The sequence below is a fragment of the Strongylocentrotus purpuratus genome, unplaced genomic scaffold (assembly GCF_000002235.5).
Source record: "Strongylocentrotus purpuratus isolate Spur 01 unplaced genomic scaffold, Spur_5.0 spur5_contig_36, whole genome shotgun sequence".
NCBI classification, from domain to species: domain Eukaryota; kingdom Metazoa; phylum Echinodermata; class Echinoidea; order Camarodonta; family Strongylocentrotidae; genus Strongylocentrotus; species Strongylocentrotus purpuratus.
In genome coordinates, this window is record NW_022145018.1 from 24,841 (window position 1) to 45,495 (window position 20,655).

Here is a 20,655-nt window from a genome sequence, read left to right on the forward strand (position 1 = left end):
AGTGTAAGTTCAAGTGCAAGTGTAAGTTCAAGTGTAAGTGCAAGTTTAAGTGCAAGTTCTTAGAGTTCTTTGGAGAGTTCTTTGGAGAGTTCTTTGGACAGTTCTTTGGAGAGTTCTTTGGAGAGTTCTTTGGAGAGTTCTTTGGAGAGTTCTTTGGAGAGTTCTTTGGAGAGTTCTTTGGACAGTTCTTTGGAGAGTTCTTTGGAGAGTTCTTTGGAGAGTTCTTTGGAGAGTTCTTTGGAGAGTTCTTTGGAGTGTACCACCCTCGGTCCTGCAAAAGACAGAAAGGAATAGAAAAAAAAATTAATTAAATTCAATACACATGTCTGGGCAATTCTTGAGAAATCATCAAGGAGCTCGTAGGATAGAACCTTGTGGTACACCATTTGTTATAGACAAAAAAATTGAGGAATTATTATTATAAACTACATATTGAGATCTATTAGAAAGATTACTTTCAAACCAAAATGACAGACAAATTTTAGTGTTGTTGTTGTAGTTTCCGAGTGGTGAGTCAACACACTGATTACTGAGCTGGGAGACATTGCCAGGCATAGCGCCATAAATCGAAACTAAAAAAAAAAAAAAAAAAAAAAAAAATTACTCTTTCGCCGCATAGGCCGCACCCCGACTTTTTGATATTTTCTCTTCCAATAATACTGCGGCCTTTACGCCGGCAAATACGGTAGTCACATTACCCAAAATTAGCCTGCTCGGCGGCCGAGCGGCGAGTTTTTAGCCAATTTTGCCCGGTCACCGCTCGTTTTTAAGGCATCGCTCGGTCGCTGCTGAAGTTTTAGCGCGGAGTTAAAATTCGGGCGGCGCCTGCTCACTTTCACTCGCCGCCCAGACTACGCTCGGCGACCGGGTGGTCGCCGCCCGGACGCCGGCCTAATCGAGCGTGCACCGTCGAGCGATTTAGGTCAACAATCGAAGCCCCTAGGTCAAAGGCTGTCGAGCAGTCGCCGCCCGGTCGCCGCTGGAAGATTAGTCGGTCACTGGGCGGCGAGTCCAAAATAGGTCGGCAGCCTTTGACCTAGCGCCTTCGATTTTTGACCTAAATTGCTCGGCGGCGAACGCTCGATTAGTTCGGTGCCCGGGCGGCGAACGGCCAGGCACCGAGCGTATTTTGGAGCTCCGCCGATCACTGGCCGGCCGCCGGGCAATTTCTTTAAAATCAGCCGGGGGCTGGTGGGAGACCGCCCGGCAATCGGAGGGTCACCGGTCGGTCACTGCCAGGACACCGCGCGAAAAAGCTCCGCGATTTCGCCCAGTTTTTACCTAAAATCGCTCGGCGACCGGTCGCCGCCCGGACGCCGGCCTAATCGAGCGTGCACCGTCGAGCAATTAAGGTCAAAAATCGAAGCCCCTAGGTCAAAGGCTGTCGAGCAGTCGCCGCCCGGTCGCCGCTGGAAGATGAGTCGGTCACTGGGCGGCGAGTCCAAAATAGGTCGGCAGCCTTTGACCTAGCGCCTTCGATTTTTGACCTAAATTGCTCGGCGGCGAACGCTCGATTAGTTCGGTGCCCGGGCGGCGAACGGCCAGGCACCCAGCGTATTTTGGAGCTCCGCCGATCACTGGCCGGCCGCCGGGCAATTTCTTTAAAATCAGCCGGTGGCTGGTGGGAGACCGCCCGGCAATCGGAGGGTCACCGGTCGGTCACTGCCGGGACATCGCGCGAAAAAGCTCCGCGATTTCGCCCAGTTTTTACCTAAAATCGCTCGGCGACCGGTCGCCGCCCGGACGCCGGCCTAATCGAGCGTTCACCGTCGAGCGATTTAGGTCAAAAATCGAAGCCCCTAGGTCAAAGGCTGTCGAGCAGTCGCCGCCCGGTCGCCGCTGGGAGATCAGTCGGTCACCTGGCGGCGAGTCCAAAATAGGTCGGCAGCCTTTGACCCTAGCGCCTTCGATTTTTGACCTAAATTGCTCGGCGGCGAACGCTCGATTATTTCGGTGCCCGGGCGGCGAACGGCCAGGCACCGAGCGTATTTTGGAGCCCCGCCGATCACTGGCCGGCCGCCAGGCAATTTCTTTAAAATCAGCCGGTGGCTGGTGGGAGACCGCCCGGCAATCGGAGGGTCATCGGTCGGTCACTGCCGGGACACCGCGCGAAAAAGCTCCGCGAATTCGCCCAGTTTTTACCTAAAATCGACCGGCCACCGACGGGAAATCGACAGGTCACCGCCCAGGCATCGCTGGGGCTCTACAGCCTGCTCGACTTCTCCAACAATCTATCATTTGCACTAGGTGTTTAAAAACAAACAAACTTGTTCTTCTTTATCAACTCCTTACATAATTCAAGGATTCTCTTCAAATTTTGGCAACACCCAATGGAAGAGTATTGAGAATTGTCCACAAAATTATGTTACATACCTACGGAAGTGTCATAGAAAATTTCATTAAGCCATAGCTTTCCTATTCCGCGTTCAATTATGTTCCCAATTATGGAGATCTGTTTCATTCCATTGTAGCTTTATTTTAAAAACTACTTGACTTTAGCCTTCTTAAGCAGATCAACTTACTCTCTGCAACTCTCAGCAATCTTGAAAACAGTCAATAACCTGAAAGAAAAAAAGAAAAGAAAAAAAACAATTGCATTTCATAAAATACCAATATGATTATATTACAAAAATAAATACAAATAGTGAGCCCTCATTCAATGCTTAAAGATACTATGTCCCTTTTGCAGCCACAATCAAATTCTGTAGAACTTTATAGGAATTATGAATATGTCATGTATGTCCTATCTGTGAAGTTTAAACGTTAGCAGTGTCCTAATATTCAAATTATGCAAAGAAACCCGTTTACTTGCTACATTAGCTTCACTGTCAGACACTATTGAGTGACTCACTAGCTTTTTTCTTCTTTGGAAATAACATACATGTACATAAAATGAGCTGTAAAGGGTATATGAGCATTTGTCAACATCAATATCCCACTTCTGCTTGTAATGGCCAAAATTAAACTGATTGAATCTTTGCGCAGCATAAAATGTACGACCATTCGGTACAATGGTCTGAAAATCAGACCATTACTTACTGGCTCTATAGCTCTTAAGTCGATTTGACAACTAATAGTCGTTATTTTCCAACTTAAAGACATTTTCAAGCCCCCCTTTTTTTAGGGAAGTTCTAAATTAGTATTATCTTTCAAATGCTGTTGAAATTTAACCTTTTCATTTTGTTGGCCTGCAAATGGGACATAGTACCTTTGAAGGCAAAGACCAGTTTTGGTCATGCGATTGCATTGTGAAAAAAACGTTGTGGAATCGATCAGAAAAGGTTGCTCAGCTAGCATATAAGTATTGGTGTGATCTGGATCATCAAAATGATGAGATTTGACCCAGTCTTGGTAAAGTTACAAGCACTGTACACAGAAAGATGTATGTGGGACTACGCGACACACACAGAATAATAATTATTTAACTTTTGATTAACACAATAAGACTAACTAGATGGAACTTAGACTGCGTGCAGTCGAAAATGATGCCTCCGCTATAGAGCGATTTTACAAACCAAATCGGAAGCAATTTTTAATATTCAAGTTTGATTGTAATCCATTATCAAGTTTGATTGTAATCCATTATCAGGTTCTCAGAATATTTTGATTACAAGCTATTTCAGTTTGAGAGTAATGCCTCTGGCTACTTTGTAGTGGAGGCATGAAAATCGAGAATGATCTTATCTGTTTGGATTGAAATCAATCATATTGTGATGATAATTTTCATCCATCAAAGTCCTTAGTAACTACCGTTCCAAAGATGGTGAAAATAAACAAGACATACCTCCTCGTCCCCTTCCTCCGCCGAATTCTCCCCTTCCGCGTCCACCGCCGCCTCGTCCACCGAAACAGCGTCCTCCTCCTCATCCACCAAATCCACCTGTAACAAACATTGTATGTCTAGTTAGAATCCACTGTATCGTATTTGTATAATAATTAAAATTATATTATTAAAGGTATAGACCAGTTCTGGTCATGCAATTCAATTGCATTGTGAAAAGAAACGTTGTGGAATCGATCAGAAAAGTTTGATCATCTATAAGTATTGGTGTGTACTGCAAGGTTCTGGAATCATCAAAATGATACAAAATTTTGCCCAGTTTTGGTAAATTAAAAGCACTGTACACAGAAAGATGTATATGGGACTATGTGATATCTATCCAGGCCGAATCTATATTTTAACTAGATGGAATTCGACTGCGTGCAGTCGAAAATGATGCCTCCGTCATAAAGCAATTTTACAAACCAAGACAGAAGAAATTTTTCGAATTCAAATTCAATTGTAATCCATTAACAGGTTCTCAGAATATCGTGATTACAAGCTATTTTTGCATACATAATGAGCCCATGACCTTTGACCTTATGAACCAAGAATTTACTCAGTTCATTGGCTCTGCAAGTAACATACATGACCTAATTTTGTCAGGAATCCATCGGTTGGTTCTTGAGATAACGCGATCACAAGCTGTTTTTGCATACATAATGTGCGCTGTGGCCTTTGACCTTTGACCTCGTGACCCCAAAATTTAATCAATTCATCGACTCTGCAAGTAACATACATGACCTAAGTTTGGCAGCAATCCATCAATCGGTTCTTCAGATAACGCGATCACGAGCTGTTTTTGCATACATAATGAGCCCTGTGACCTTTGACCTCGTAATCCCAAAATCTAATCAGTTCATCGGCTCTGCAAGATACATACATGACCAAAGTTTGGCACAAATCCATCAATCGGTTCTTCAGATAACGCGATCACGAAAACGGGACGTACGTACGTACATACAGACGGACGGACAACCCGAAAACATAATGCCTCCGGCTACTTCGTAACGGAGGCATAACAATCAGGGTTTCATTCTCCTTTAAATGAAGTTGGGTGGGGTGGGGCAAGAGGTGGGACACATCACACACAGCACAAACCCATATCCATCGTAATTAATCATAAATTCATCAGATCATTAACAATTGTTATGCTTGGGGACTTCTCGCTCAGCCAAATTGAACAGCCAAATCTTGCACAATCTAATTTTCATACCCTGTACAAAAGTGGCCAGTGCTCATCCAAGTATGAATTATTATCACATGTGTTGGCATCATATGATAGACAAGAGCTTCACCCATCCATACATATGACAATTTCCCGAGAATGTTTCACATTTTTTATTTATTTGGCAGAATATTTAAAAGTTTCAACTTTGATTTTTTTAGACACTCGGTATACCTACACTCCAAAAACTTTCTTCCGTCAAAGTCCAAAGCCCCTGTCAAAGTCCAAAGCACCTGTCATCAAAACAAAAAATAAAAAGTACAAGTAAAACATGACAAAAATATAAAAAACAAACAATTAAATAAACCAAGTTAGATTGCATCACAAATTCAACTTTGGTAACAACTAATTTGCATACTTTGATGTCACTCAAACATTTCATAATACAGTCCAACCTCATTATAACAATTCAGTATGTCATACATATCAACCATCAAGGCCCCATTGCATAAAACTATCGTATCTTTACAATTAATGATATCTCTACAAACTATGGTAAATACCATTGATTTCTTGATTTTTATTAGCTAAGCAGTGTTTGCAGAGATACCATTAATTGTAAAGATACAATAGTTTTATACCACAGGGCCCTGGACTTGACAAAACACTACCTACCGTATGTACTTTTGATGCTAAATTAACATGCTACAATTGATTTTTCCCCAAAGGTCACCTACATTAATTATCCATCCTGATAGGTTTCTTTCAGATAGCATGAGGGCAGTACAAATATGTATCAAGATTCCATTCATTCTTTTGGAAGCCACCTAGCCATCATCAAAATTGTATTAAAAAAAAGAAGAAAAAAAAGAAAAGAAAGGAGGCCCCCCCCCCCCCCCCCAAAATGAAGCGGGCGGGGACGCTAAACATGTAAAAAAAAATTAATGGCCTAACTCAAATCTTTTGGGACCCATAAAATAGCTTTAACTTAGACAAATTTTGATTTAGGACGATCATAAAATAATAGGACAAAACAGGTTGGGCTACGTGTAGACTTTCAACCATAGCAATTTTTGACTTATCCAAGTTCGACTAAGGCAAGGTCAGCTGTACTATATGTATTGCATTGGACTAAAATCAAAATACATCTATCATTTGCACTAGGTGTTTAAAAACAAAGAAACTTGTTCTTCTTTATCAACTCCTTACATAATTCATGGATTCTCTTCAAATTTTGGCAACACCCAATGAAAGAGTATTGAGAATTGTCCACAAAATGATGTTACATACTTACGAAAGTGTCAAAAATGTTATATAGAAAATTTCATTAAGCCATAGCTTTCCTATTCCGCGTTCAATTATGTTCCCAATTATGCAGATCTGTTTCATTCCATCGTAGCTTTAATTTAAAAACTACTTGACTTCAGCCTTCTTAAGCAGATCAACTTACTCTCTATTAACAACTAATATCAACTTACCGGTACTAACCAAGTCTCTAAAGAACAGTCAAAACTGAAATACAAATAGAAAAAAAAACAAAAAAACAATTACATTGCATAAAATTCCAGAAATGAACATATCACAAAAATAAATACAAATGGAAATAATGAGGCCTCATTCATAATGCTGAATTACATAAATACAACGGCCCGTATTCTGAAGTTGTGTCTAACATAGGTTGCGTTTATCTAGCAAATTTTTGGCTAGAATCAGGTTTCTCAAACGTCTTTCAGGCAAATTTAGAAGTAGATAAACGCAAAGCCTTTTTCAAACGTCTTTAGATATGGGCATATCAAAAGACGCAAAAAGGTGCGTTTTGTATGTGACATACAGCCAGAATCACGTTTCTGAGAGATCGATAAACGCAAAGCTGTTTTGTACCTCACATACAAATAGGACCACACAGGTGTTGTGTACAAGCATACGTGTGAAGTTGACCTCCGAGAAACTGTCTGCTTCCCGGGTCAAACGGAGCTGAGCAGCTGCGAAGAGACAAGGCCTTTATTGTGAATCGTGAAGTGTAGATAAACGCGACATCCCGCAAATCACGATCATATAGTGGGGTTCGATAGTGGGGTACGATATGTACATATCTAATGGCAAGCCTAGATAAACGCGCCCTTAGTCATGTCTTAAGTTAAACGACTGTTTAGTTAGACACGACTTTAACGCGAGGTCATGTCTAAGTCCTGTTTAACTAAATTTTGTATTCTGAAGTAGTGTCTAAGTCTTGTCTAACTAAACAACTGTTTAAGTCCTGTCTAAGTCGTGTTTAACTAAACTGTTTAAGTTCTGCGCAAGTCGTGTTTAACTTTTAGTCATGACTTCTGCGCATGGCCAATAGGCGTTAATTCTGACGATAGACCCAATGCGCATGCATGCGCGCACCGGATAAATAAATTAACGCGCACAGCTAGCTGTGTGCGTGCTGGTACCATGGTGATGTGATCGTGACGTAATGACTAGACTGCATGTACTGTGTACGTAGTACATATGTACTGTACGTACTCAGACCTGCCAACCTCAAGAGTTCAAAAACTGTATTCTTTAATCCCAAAAGTTGTATTTTACTGACAAAAGTTATATTCTTAAAAATAAACACGGACTGTGACATGATGGATCAATGCCTCTTACAGTTCCTACAAACAGGAAGAAAATTTGTTATGGATCATTGGCTGAATATGCATGATTTTGTCACGACTGGTGTGTTCAATGAACCAATGAACATCCCCAAATGGCCGATGTGAGATGCTTGTAGGATACTTTAGAGGTCAGAATGGGCATTTTGCCATTAGTAATGGCACACACACAGAATTTTAAAAAAATATATAAAAAAAAAAAAAAAAATTAGGGCGCAATTTCCCCCCCCCCCCTTTTATTTTACTTTTGCCTTGGATTTAGGCCTGTTTTGACTTTTGGATTTTATAATGAAGCCAGGAATTTCAGCTGTCTGATGTGGACTCGTCTCTAGACCCACTGTATGGATTTTATTTTTAATCAAGGCAATGAATCCCATTGACTTTTTGGTAAGCCTGCAAGGTCTTAGTAGGGAGGCCAATGCCCGGGCGTAAGGCTTCTACGCCTACGATTTGTGCGCTCGTCGTCCAAGTCAGAAAATTACCAGAAGAAAAAAAAGGGGGAAAAAAAAGAAAAAAAATATCTATGGAATAAAATGTATAACAAATACACAATTACACACTCCACAACATACCTATAATCTCGGATCTGTAACGGTCTTTCACCATTTATTGACGATCTTCCAGATTTTGACATATTTTAATCCATTAATTGGGCTAGCAGACGAAAATAACGGACGCACAAGAGAAACTAGAAGGGTCCTAGAGGGCGATGAGGTTAGCTCACTAAAATCCTTCTCAATGACTGAAGGTAAAGCCTAAAAATATGGAATCAATTTAATATCAAAGAACTTTTGATAGAGATTAACATATCAGATGTGCACAAATGTCACTTTTAACAACTAGAAAATATAAAGAAAAAAGATTATATCTTTTTAATTGCAGATTTTTACAAACTGCACATTCGAAGGTAGATAGAGTACGATGTTTTTGTCAATCTTGCGTCGGTTTGAGCCCCATAGCTAGAGCCATCTCAAATTGAGAAGAAAAACTGTGAACAGAGACCTCATTGTTCCAGCCCCAAATAGAAGTCTTGCGACATCATTATATGAATATGTATGAGCTCCGGTCTCATCGCGCGCAAAACAAATTTGACGTAGTCTCACACATAGTACCTTATTCTCAGCACTAGACACCAGTGTCGTGCAGTAATGTATGAGAAGTGTAACAAAAGACATTTCAGTAAAAAAAAAAAAGTCTATGTGAGCAGTCTATACTCCAATTGAGAAGTGTAATGAATGCCATGATTTGAACGTGTGTGTTTTAGTGTATGATATCATCATATGGTTAGTGAGAGAGAGAGAGAGGGAGAGAAATATCTCCGTAAGTAGTACACGTCTATCAATGCGTGCAGTCATGTTTGATTCCGTATTGTGATCGCTACAAGTGCAAGTTGGATTTATCGATCGATGATAATGCAGTGTCAGATCTTTACTCATGAGGAAATAGTAATTGGAATACATCGCAAAACTAAGGTAGACCTCTAGGCCTAGATCTATTTATTTATTTCAATTACTTTCTTAATTTACAATGAGTGGCTTTCGAGCTTTCTCTCTATCATGTTTTGACCCTCCATGCCATGGCTAGTGTAAAGTCCCTCACAAAACAAAAGTGGTCTCACATGGTTGAGGACTTGAGCTGCACTATAGATTTTATTCCAACCACAAAATGGCTGCCAAGATGGCTGACATCCAGTCCATCAAACAATAATAACCAATCACAAGATTGGACAATAAATAGGTAACCAATAGAAAAGCTTGTAAAAGATAGAGTGCCATGTGCCATGTGTGCTGGGTTGAATAGCTAAGAGATAAGGAAGAGTGTGTGTGTGTGTGGTGCTATAGCAGGTAATGTGCATGAGGATGAATGAATAGGGACAGAACAATAGAAGCCAAGAGCTAGCAGACATGAGAAAATGAATGTAGGTCAGGAGTGCGCTAAAGCATATCGGAGTGGAAAACTAAATGTACAGTGTGAAATAAACAAGTAACCACTTGGATCCGTAAAATTAAAACCTTACATAATATACCATCTTCACAGAAAAATGTCCTCATTTTAAAAGATACATCGTATTAACATGCATTTGTTTCCGAAGAAAATGAGTCACATAAAATTTGCTTGAAATACCTGAACACATCAAATCATGAAGTTTTCCTTCTGTACAATTCTTTTCTTTCTTTTTTTCCCTTTTTTTTTTAAAGAAACAGCATCTATTCATATTAGGGAAAATTAAACTGTTTAACTTGAAAGGTCACACATATAGCGAATACAACAAAAATGGTATGCTTTCATCAATGAACATCTTTCAAGCAACGTCCCAACTTCAATGGGTTCTATCCTTTTTCACCCTGAAAATTCTAGTCTGATGATTTGTAGACATAAACACTAAATAATTTCCTTTTTTTCCTGTTTCTGTCGATGACAAAATATCCCATCTTTCATATCCAATTTGGCAATTTTCAAAAAATAAAAAAAATACATGAACAGGCAATGTCTTCACCTAAAAAAAAAAATATATATCACTGTTTCGTGAGTTACTGTTAAAATTATCTTTGGAATAAGTTAGCCAATTGAATAATGAAATACAATGTACACAGACAATATGCATGCATTCTGACATAACTCTTTCAAAACTGTCTCAGATTTAAGGAGACATTATACAAATACCGTGTCTATGGTCGATATAATCTCGACTACACATGATTTATGTAATGAGAAAAAAACACATCTTATGAATTCATGTATCAAGAATCTGTTTTAAATCCAAATATCTAAAAACATCAATATAAGTCAAATGACTAAAAATGATGTTCAGAAAACAATGTAAACATGTACTTAAAATCAAATAATCCCATCAATTTTTGTCGTTGACACATTTATATAGTCCTTTTTGTAAAATAATGCAGGTCAACCCTGTGACCAATACAATCTGAATCTCACATTTTTTTAACTTTTTTTTTTCTTAAAATTGAGCACAATTGCAAAATTGCAATCAAAATTTGACATCTGAGTCTTTTTTCTGTAAAATAAAAAAATAGGAGCAAAAATGAGTTCACCCAATTGATGTGTAATTAACAAATTGGATGGAAAAACACATGACAAAATGTTTGAAAGTTTGTCTTCTTCTTTTTCCCGTCTAAACATTAAAAACTGACAATTTAATCCTATCTTTACTGACAAGTCCTACAAAAATATCATAAATCTTCCAAAACGTTCAAAAATCAAGAATTCTATCAATAACCTATTGTCACAAACAATGGGGCCATGGCGAATGCAAGGTATGACAGCGAAAAGTGAAAATCAGCAAGTCTTTCAATCATCTATCACTATTGCAAACATTATTTCCCAAAAGTCTTTACAGTTCGTAATCTTGAAACTTGGCAGGTACTTTAACCTGTCGACCAGATCTCGAACGTGCGGATGAGGACGGCTGAGGTTGGGGTTGGTCAGCGGATGAGGACGGCTGATGCTGGGGTTGGTCAGCGGATGAAGACGGCTGAGGTTGAGGCTGGTCAGCGGATGAGGACAGCTGATGTTGGGGTTGGTCAGCGGATGAGGTCGGCTGATGTTGGGGCTGGTCAGCTGATGAGGATGGCTGAGGTTGAGGTTGGTCAGCGGATGAGGACGGCTTAGGTTGCTCAGCTGATGAGGATGGCCAAAGTTGGGATTGGTGAGTCGTCGACCTCAGTTGATATTGGGGTCTGAGTTGAAGTTGGCCAACCGGCGAGGACAGCTGATGTTGGGTTTGGGTAGTCGGCAGTGATGGCCTACATGTAGGTTGTTGCTGAAGTGGGGCTGAGTCAATTAGCCTGGATTGGTGGCTAGAATTGGTTGGCTGGTTTGATGCTTGTTGCCGAACAGACAAACTTGACCGTGATGGTTGGTCATGGTCTGACTGTCGGTGATGGAGGATGCGTTCTGTTGAACTGGTTGGCTGGTTTGAGGCTTGTTGCCGAACAGACAAACTTGACCGTGATGGTCGGTCATGGTTCGACTGCTCGTGATGGAGGATGCGATCTGGTGGTCGAGATGACCATGTGATATAGGCTGGTCCATGGCTAGTAGGTTGATTTGACTGCACCTTTCTCCTAGTCTCGTCTTCTGCTGGGGGACCTGGTGGGTACTGTGTCGTTGTCCTCTCAGTCCCATGTATTGACGTAGGCTGTGGGGTTGGTGGGGATGGTGGAGTTGACATCACTTGTGGGGCTCTGGCTCGATGCGGTTTCAAACGATTATGATGGACCCGTCGCTTGAAATTTTCATCATGGACATGAACTATGTCATAATTTAGTCCATCGTCTGATGAGGAAGATACTCTGAAAGGACCTTTCCAGTTTGGTTCAAGTTTGTTCCTGATGTTGGTTGGGTCATGTAACCAAACAAAGTCACCTGTGTCATACTTTGAAATGCGTTTCTTCACATCATACTGTCGTTTCTGTTGTTGCTGTTGCTGTCGTGTATTTTGTATGGTGCACTCCCATGCTTTTCTCAATCGCTCAGACAGGTTGGTTGTGTATTCGAGGAGTGTCTTGCCAGATGACGATGGAGGGGGGGTTGAACAGGTGATGTTCGCAGGTGTACGGGCTTCCCTGCCATGCATGATGTAGTATGGCGTCAAACCTGTTGAGGCATGAGTACTTGTGTTGTACGCTAACTGGACTTGATTGATGTGAGTGTCCCATTCTCCTCCTTGATGAGAAATGTACTTCGCAAGTTGATCTTTGATGGTGCGATTACAACGTTCGACTATGCCAGCTCCTTGAGGATGATAGGGTGTCGATCTAGACTTTTTGATGCCCAATTTGCTGCATAGTTCTTGCACTAATCTTGATTCGAACTGTCGACCTTGGTCGGTGTGCAAAGTCTCTGGAATACCATGTTCTTTCACATATTCTTCAAACAGATGTTTGGCGATGGTTGGAGCAGTCTGATCTTTCATTGGGAAGATATTGACATATTTGCTGAAATGATCAGTCACAACGAGTATATAGCGAAATCCTCGTCTTGAACTTGGAAGCTCAGCAATGTCGGCAAAAACCATCTCCAAAGGGCGAGTAGTGGTAATGGGACGTAAGGGTGCTTGATGCTTAGGGGTTGGTAACCGGAAAGACTCACAAGCTGTGCACGTGTTGCAGAAATCAGTGATTTCCTTGTTCATGAAGGGCCAATAGCACATTGACTCTGCTCTCTGTATTGTGCGATGAGCGCCGAAATGTCCGGATGATGGGTCACCGTGTAACTCTTGAAGTACCCTAGGAATGAGGGAGTTTGGTACGACAAGTTGGAATGAGAGATTACCAAGCTTGTCTTTCTTCTTCCTGTAGAGTATACCGTCTTGGAGGATGAATTTGGGATACTGCCACAAGAGACGTCTAACTCGGGGGTTGTGTCTACGGATCTGTCGAATGGTTGGCCGCTCACCATTGTTGACGCATTGGATGACTGTACTGATGTCTTGATCTAGTTGCTGTTCATGTTGAACATCTACATCACTGCCAAGGATTACACCACGGTAAAGATGAAGGGCGTTTGGTGCAGACTGCCTCGTTGAATCATTGGGAGTAGATGCGTCTGTTGATAGTCGTGATCTTGATGAACGAGTCTCGACTGCATTACACAGTGGATTGGTCACCATGTGCTTGAGTAGCTGATCCGTCAATCTTGGAGTGACTTGGCTCTCTTGACTCGGGCGTCTAGATAATGCATCTGCATTTCTGTGTGATTGTCCTTTCTTGTGAATAAGGCTGAACGTGTAGGAATTGAGTTCCAATATCCATCGTGTTCTCTTCCCAGTTGCATCGTCTTGAATTGGGAACTTCCTGAGAGCCAAAAGAGGTTTGTGGTCTGTCAGGATAGTGAAGTGTTGGTGTCTTAGATAATGACGAAAATGGCGAACAGCTGTAACAATTGCCCAGAGCTCTCGATCATAAGTAGACCATTTCTTCTGCGTAGTGCTGAGAGTTTGGCTGAAGTAGGAGATTACACGTTCTCTACCATCTTGAGTCTGTGAGAGGACAGCACCAACTGCATGAAGGGATGCATCCGAAGATAGGATGAACTCCTTTTCAAAGTCTGGATAGGCGAGGAGAGGTGGATTGGTTAGAGCTTCTTTCAGATGTTGAAAAGCATTTTCACACTCTGCTGTCCATACAAACTGTTGACCTTTTTGTGTAAGGGTCGACAAGGAAGTTGCAATCTTAGAGAAACTTGGCACAAAACGTCGGTAGAAAGATGCCAGGCCAAGGAAGGATCGGACATCTGTAGGTGTCCTCGGCTGAGGCCAGGACTTGACTTTCTCAACGTTGTTTGGGTCAGGTTTCACTCCTTCGGTGTTGATTATGTGGCCAAGATACGTAACTTCTTTCTTGAAAAAGCCACACTTTGAGGGTTTAAGTTTGAGTCCAGCGTCTCTGAATCGTTGCAATACTTCTTGGAGGTTCTTGCAATGATCATCGAAGTCCTTGCCCATGACTATGCAGTCATCAAGGTATACCAGGCATGTAGACCAGTGGAGGCCATGTAGAACGGCTTCCATGAGACGCTGAAATGTCATGGGAGCGTTGACCAGTCCGAATGGCATGACAGTGAACTGGTAAAGCCCTGTGCCTGTGGTAAAAGCAGTCTTCTCTGTATCTTGGGGATCAAGCTTGACCTGCCAATATCCACTTGATAAGTCCATGACGCTGAAATATGCTGATGAAGAAAGGGAGTCAATTGAATCATCTTGGCGTGGAATAGGGTGAGAATCTCGAACAGTTACTGCATTGAGTTTTCTGTAATCCACGCAAAATCTGTATGTGTTGTCCTTCTTCTTCACCATGACGATTGGGCTCGCCCATGGGCTGAAGCTCTCTTCAATGATGCCTCTTTGTAGAAGTTCGTCCACTTGCTCCTGAATTTCCACTCTCATTGCTGGTGAAGTTCGATACGCCCTCTGTCGTATTGGAGTAGCTGTGGTGGTGTCAATGTGGTGATGAATAATGTCAGTCTGACCAATATCCTGAGACGTCGTGCTGAAAATATCACTGTAGGTCTGAAGAAGATGTTCAGCTTTCTCGTACTCTGTCCTCGTGAGTTCTGAAGAAGGGAGAACACCAGCAACTGGTGACTTGTCTGTCACTTGTGGATCAGCGTCAGTAGTTACGCTCATGATCTTGTATTCCTCTTCGGTATCCCCAGTAATGGAGAAGAATTGACCAAGGCAGGTGTCTGCAGGTAGATCGACTGCTTCGTCAGAGGGATTAATGAGGCGTACTAGAATAAGACCATCTTGAGGCTTGAACAGAGATCTGGCACCGATAACAGGAATGTGATCTTGCAATGTAGGTTCAAAGTAGCCATCATAGTCTCTTGGTACGATGTCGAACTGTGGCGACGACAATCTTCCCTGGACATGAGTTTCGCAGCTTGGGGGAATCCGAGCTTGTCCAACAAGAGAAACTTTACATTTCAGCGGGGCTTGGTATTGCTGACGATCGATGAAGGGAATAACATTTCCAGGCATGTTGAACGATGTTGGCGATATGCAGGCATTCTGGCTGTCAACAAAGTCCCATCCAAGGACAACTGAATGAGTGATGTTGCGTGCAACAACGAACTTGTGTTGTGTAGCCTTGTTCCCTAAGTGCAGAGATGGTACGATTGTCCCAATGTTGTCTACCAGCCCACCTGTGATAGTAGATGCCATGGACGTCAACTTTTCCAATGGGCTCCTTTGCGATGCTGGAATGGATGACAAAAATTTGGCACTCAACAGAGAGATGAATGATCCACTATCTACGAGTGCCAATACATAGACATTGTCGATAACGATAGGGATGTAGGGCGATTTCTTTGGCGAAATAGGTGCTATTCGCATTGGGGCCTTGGTGTGTGTAGTTGATGAATGGCCCTCTTCCTCAACTACCAGAAGTTTCCCTGCTGCTGGTCTTCAAAACGAACTTGACGATAGGGAGCCTGTCTATGGGAGTCAACTTGATAACCTGCAGTGGAAGGATGCTGCTGATTTCGGCTGCTAGAAGATTCATAGGGCCGTCTAGAGGGTGAAGTCCTAGATTGATATGCGTAGCTCCGATTAGGGCTTGGAGATATGCGTCTTGCATATTCAGGAGATCTGCGTCCTGCATATTCTGGAGATCTGTGTCTTGCATATTCTGGAGATCTCTGTCTTGCATATTCTGGGGACCTGTGTCTTCGGTAGTCTCGGCTTGGTGACGGAGACCCACGACGTTCCATGTGTCTTCCCTCACGGGAGCCTCCTGATGGGCTGCCACCACGTTGCTGAGATCTGCTAGGCCTTTCAACTGTCTCTAACTTTAAGGACATCCTATCCAGCTTCTTCTCTAACTCGTTGAGTCTTGGCAGTAGCAGTCGTAAGACTGATGATTCTGCAGGCGTCTTGTCCTGGACCCGATCATCTACTGCTGCTACTATACCAAAATCGTGTGCTTGGTGTGCTCTTTCTACACGAAGTGCGATCGTCAAGGCCTCGTCAAAATCAAAGCCTCCGAGCTCGTGAATCTTGACTTGAAGCGGTTTGTCTACCCCGGCAACAAATCGTCGAAATCTCTCACCACCTTTTGCATTGTCATCATAAGACGGGAAAGCCTCTTCTACTAAGGAAGCAATGGCTGATGCAAACACCTCTAAAGGCTCACCTGGTTGGCGAGTTCGGGCAGTAATACAAGACTTGAATGTGTCAATAAACTGTGTCCGGCCGAAAACCTGAGAGAGTTTCTCTTTCATCTTCTTGAAATCCTTCTTGTCCGAAGCAGACAAGCTCTCCCACACGATGAAGGCTGATCCTGCTAGTCTTGCCGGAAGGAGGGTGGTCAAGTTGATAGAAGTGTCCGAAAACGCCTGTGCAGCAACTTCAAATCGACGTATCCATTGACGGAAGTCTTTGCCGTTCTCTCCCGTAAACACTTCTGGCAATTCCATGCGATAAGATGCCATACTGTAGGAGTTATAAGCAATCGACTCAACAGATATGATCATCAACAAGATATCAACCCAGTAAAACTTACTGAATGAGTCAATGTGAAGGAGGGGGGGGGGGGGGTGGACGGGGGGTCACTCTGAGTGCAGATGAAGAAAATGCAAACTCAACAGTTGAAATATCTGTGGCGAGCGGCTATGATGGAAGGAGGGTGTATTCTGCAACTGGTTATGTTGCTACGCCAACACTATGTAGAATATGCAGGTTGATATGGCAGAATGCTGTAATGTACGGCAGCCAAAGGCAGACTATACATGCAAACTGGATGTGATAAGTTGCTAGAAAAATACAGAACTGTATGAAGGGTGAAGAAAAAAACCTCGCTCACTGACGAATCGATGAATGCAAGAATATTCACCAAAATACAGCTCCAGTATGAAGAAGAGTAAAGGAAATCTCACTTACTGATGCAGTATGAATGAAGAAATTCACAAAACTACTGATGTAGGAAGAAATCAAGGCTCAAAAAGTCAAGATGAAACTTCAGTAATTAATGAAGGAGGTTGAATACACACAAACACTAGCTGCCTCAGCTTAAAATGAAGGGAGGTCAATCAGTGCAGAAGAAGGGTGATATCATGCTCTCAAACATTCACATTCATATACAGATGGAGGGAGAATTTCACTTTGCAACTCACCACTAAAAACACTGCAGGAATTTCTACATATGAAGGAAGGCTGCAATTACAGTTAAGTGCAGAAAAACCACTGCTGGCACCAGTTGTAAAGTCCCTCACAAAACAAAAGTGGTCTCACATGGTTGAGGACTTGAGCTGCACTATAGATTTTATTCCAACCACAAAATGGCTGCCAAGATGGCTGACATCCAGTCCATCAAACAATAATAACCAATCACAAGATTGGACAATAAATAGGTAACCAATAGAAAAGCTTGTAAAAGATAGAGTGCCATGTGCCATGTGTGCTGGGTTGAATAGCTAAGAGATAAGGAAGAGTGTGTGTGTGTGTGGTGCTATAGCAGGTAATGTGCATGAGGATGAATGAATAGGGACAGAACAATAGAAGCCAAGAGCTAGCAGACATGAGAAAATGAATGTAGGTCAGGAGTGCGCTAAAGCATATCGGAGTGGAAAACTAAATGTACAGTGTGAAATAAACAAGTAACCACTTGGATCCGTAAAATTAAAACCTTACACTAGCATGGCTCGATTGCGGTTTGCATGCAATTACCGTACCTGAATGAATGTACTTTCGCGCGAAGTTTTGAACTTGTTGTCCGGGCAATGACCATGATGACACGCCCATTCCCTCGGGCCTGTCTAATTCTCAACGTAATTGAAATTGATTGTTTCAAGGCTCGTCTTACGGACGGCCAGGCGCGCGCGTAGAAGGAAATGTATAATTATGAGCTGGATATCTCCTATTTTATGGACATTCTGGAGTCGGCAGATGGGTGAGTTGTCTTAGTGAAAGTAAATGCTTTCTTTTAATCTTAGTTTTATTATAAACAAAGTAGTAATTAAAAAGTTAGATTTGGGCATTGGCCTCCCGGCGCTAGAGTAGTTCCGTATCCATTTTTTTAGCAGTTTAATAATCCATTCTTATAGGCTTAGCAAAGGAATTTTAGCCCAATTTGTTACTAATTTGAATCATAATCATGATATAGAGGTCTAGGGCCTATTGCATTTTCCACCTGAATTTGGATCACATCCGACATCGGGAAACCTCCGTTTAGTTTAGGGCTTCGATGTCGACGTCGTTGCTCAGTACCATCTCCAGTAGGGGCGCTGGTCCGAGAATGAGGATCGTCCTCATAAACAAGGATATCCTCATAAACGAAGACAAAATGTGTCCTCAAAAACAAGGGTCGTCTGCATTTTCGAGGACGTTTTTTTTCATCAGCGCTCTGGGGGTTTCATGTTACAGAACGGCCCGCTGGCGATGCCAAAAATGGATTCCCCGGGGGAAAATAACCCTAGTTGTCCGTCTACTTTTATGGGTTGTCCGTCTTCCCAAGGATTTATTGCTCATAATGTGAAGGTCTCTGTACAAAGTCAATGTAAATTGCATCAAGAAAATCATTGCAGAATCCGTTTTTTGCATCGGCAATGCGCCGATCAAAAATATGAAATGTCTGCAAAAATGCAGACGGTCCTTATTTTTGAGGACGCATCGGTCAGTGTTAAAGAAGACGATCCTCGTTTATGAAGACGATCCTTATTCTTGGACCAGCGCCCCTACTGATCTCTACGCTATAGAGTAGTGGCTCTGGTCTGCGGCCGATCGGCGGGAACTGCCGATTCTATTTTTATTGGAATACTCACAGAATACTTCAATACCCTCAATAAAGAGTCCATATACTTACTTATTAAATAGAAGTCACAAATAACCTAACTGACCCACAGCGTGGTCAGCATTGACCACGTTTCGAAATGCTTCGAGTTCCCCGGTTTGCGGGCACGCATTACCGGTTTGCGGCACGCGTACGTCACAAAGCTTTATGCGCTACGTCACGATGAAAGCATGTACCAAATTACTACGGGTAACCCAAATTCTCATGTTTATCTGTTGCTACGGTAAATTTGTCAAGTTTTAAACAATTTCACCTTTTTCTCGAATGGATCATCCCATCCGGGGGTAGATCTAAGTACTACTAGAAACTATCGGGTCATAGCGGGTACACACATCAGCACACATACCATCATACACGATCCCGCATGTTATGTGTGTATTAACACCCCCCGCCGCAAACCAGAAAAAACACGTAATTACGTGCCGGTTTGCGGCCACCCCATGCAACTGGCCATGCGGTGGCACAATCAAAATATCTGCGATAGGAGACAGACCACAGCCATCATACTTCCACAAAAACATCAAATTTCACCTCCAATCGGACAAATATCGGACAAATAGAGCTACAATATTGATCTAGTCATGCCTCGATCTCTTAACTTAAAAGTTAGCACCTGCTGGAATTTTCATCGGCGACTGGTGCCGTAGATTTCCGACATCGCTGACGGATACTCCGTACCGACAGGAGCACCTGCTACGGACATTTTCGGCAAAGCAGAACTTACTGTGGAATCCACGGTAGGTTTCAATGATTATTATCGAGTCATATTCATTTTATTTTTAAAACAAATACCCCTGGCCGCAAACCGGGCGATGCCGCAAACCGGAGACTCTACTCTAGCTCTGCACCTCAAACTGAAGCTATCAGTCCAAAATTATGCACATTTCTCGCATGCACGATACCATAAACCATACGAGAAGTTTGCATAATTTTGGACTGATAGCTTCAGTTTGAGTTGCAAAGCTATAGATCTAGCGTAGAGACGGTACTGAGCGACAACATCGACATCGAAGCCTTAAAGACAGTTTAAACGGAGGTTTCCTGATGTCGGATGTGATCCAAACTAGTCTATGTCTAGGTCTAGATCAAACTTTTAGACCTATGGCTATGAATTAAAATTAGTAAAAAATTGGGCTAAATTTCCTTTGCTAAGAATGGATATGAAACTGCTAAAAAAAATGGACACGGAACTACACTAGCGCCGGCCTCCCTATACACAACGCCGCAGCAACAATTATAAACCTCTGAGTCTGCTCTGTACGGTAAGCGGTACAGGGGTGTGTTTTGACTAACGTGTGGCTGCAAACATGACTTTCCATGCAGCATAATGAGAAGGAAATCTCGAATAATCAACTTACCTAAACGACGTGTACAACTAAGGTCAAGATTCGGCTTCACAAGGCAAGATTTTGTCCAAGAGACAAACCACAAAGTGACGATGCTCTCGCGACGACAAATGTTGTTGTTGTGTTTTGGTTTAATGGCGATTAGTCAGTAATTTGACTATAATTGTCACCAAAATACTTTACGGCACGCGTTATATCTCTCATTTTTGTATTTTTTAAAAATATATTTATTTCGTTTTATATTTATCTATCTTTTAAGATAGTATCGAAAAATAATATTGTAAGCAAAACATTCATGGGCTTTATTAGTGTTTTTTAACAGTACGTGCAGATTATTTGTTATATCACATACACACAATACATAAATGTATTA

The 20,655-nt window shown here is 42.1% G+C and overlaps 1 long non-coding RNA gene across 1 annotated transcript; it reads right to left on the minus strand.

Annotated features, from left to right (window-relative positions):
- Window positions 1–18,838: 18,838 nt before the first annotated feature.
- Window positions 18,839–20,373, minus strand: LOC115923985. Its single transcript, XR_004064107.1, has 3 exons — window positions 20,363–20,373; window positions 19,785–19,790; window positions 18,839–18,923 (listed from the first exon to the last, which is right to left on the minus strand). It is a non-coding gene; the product is annotated as an uncharacterized LOC115923985 (long non-coding RNA).
- Window positions 20,374–20,655: the final 282 nt, after the last annotated feature.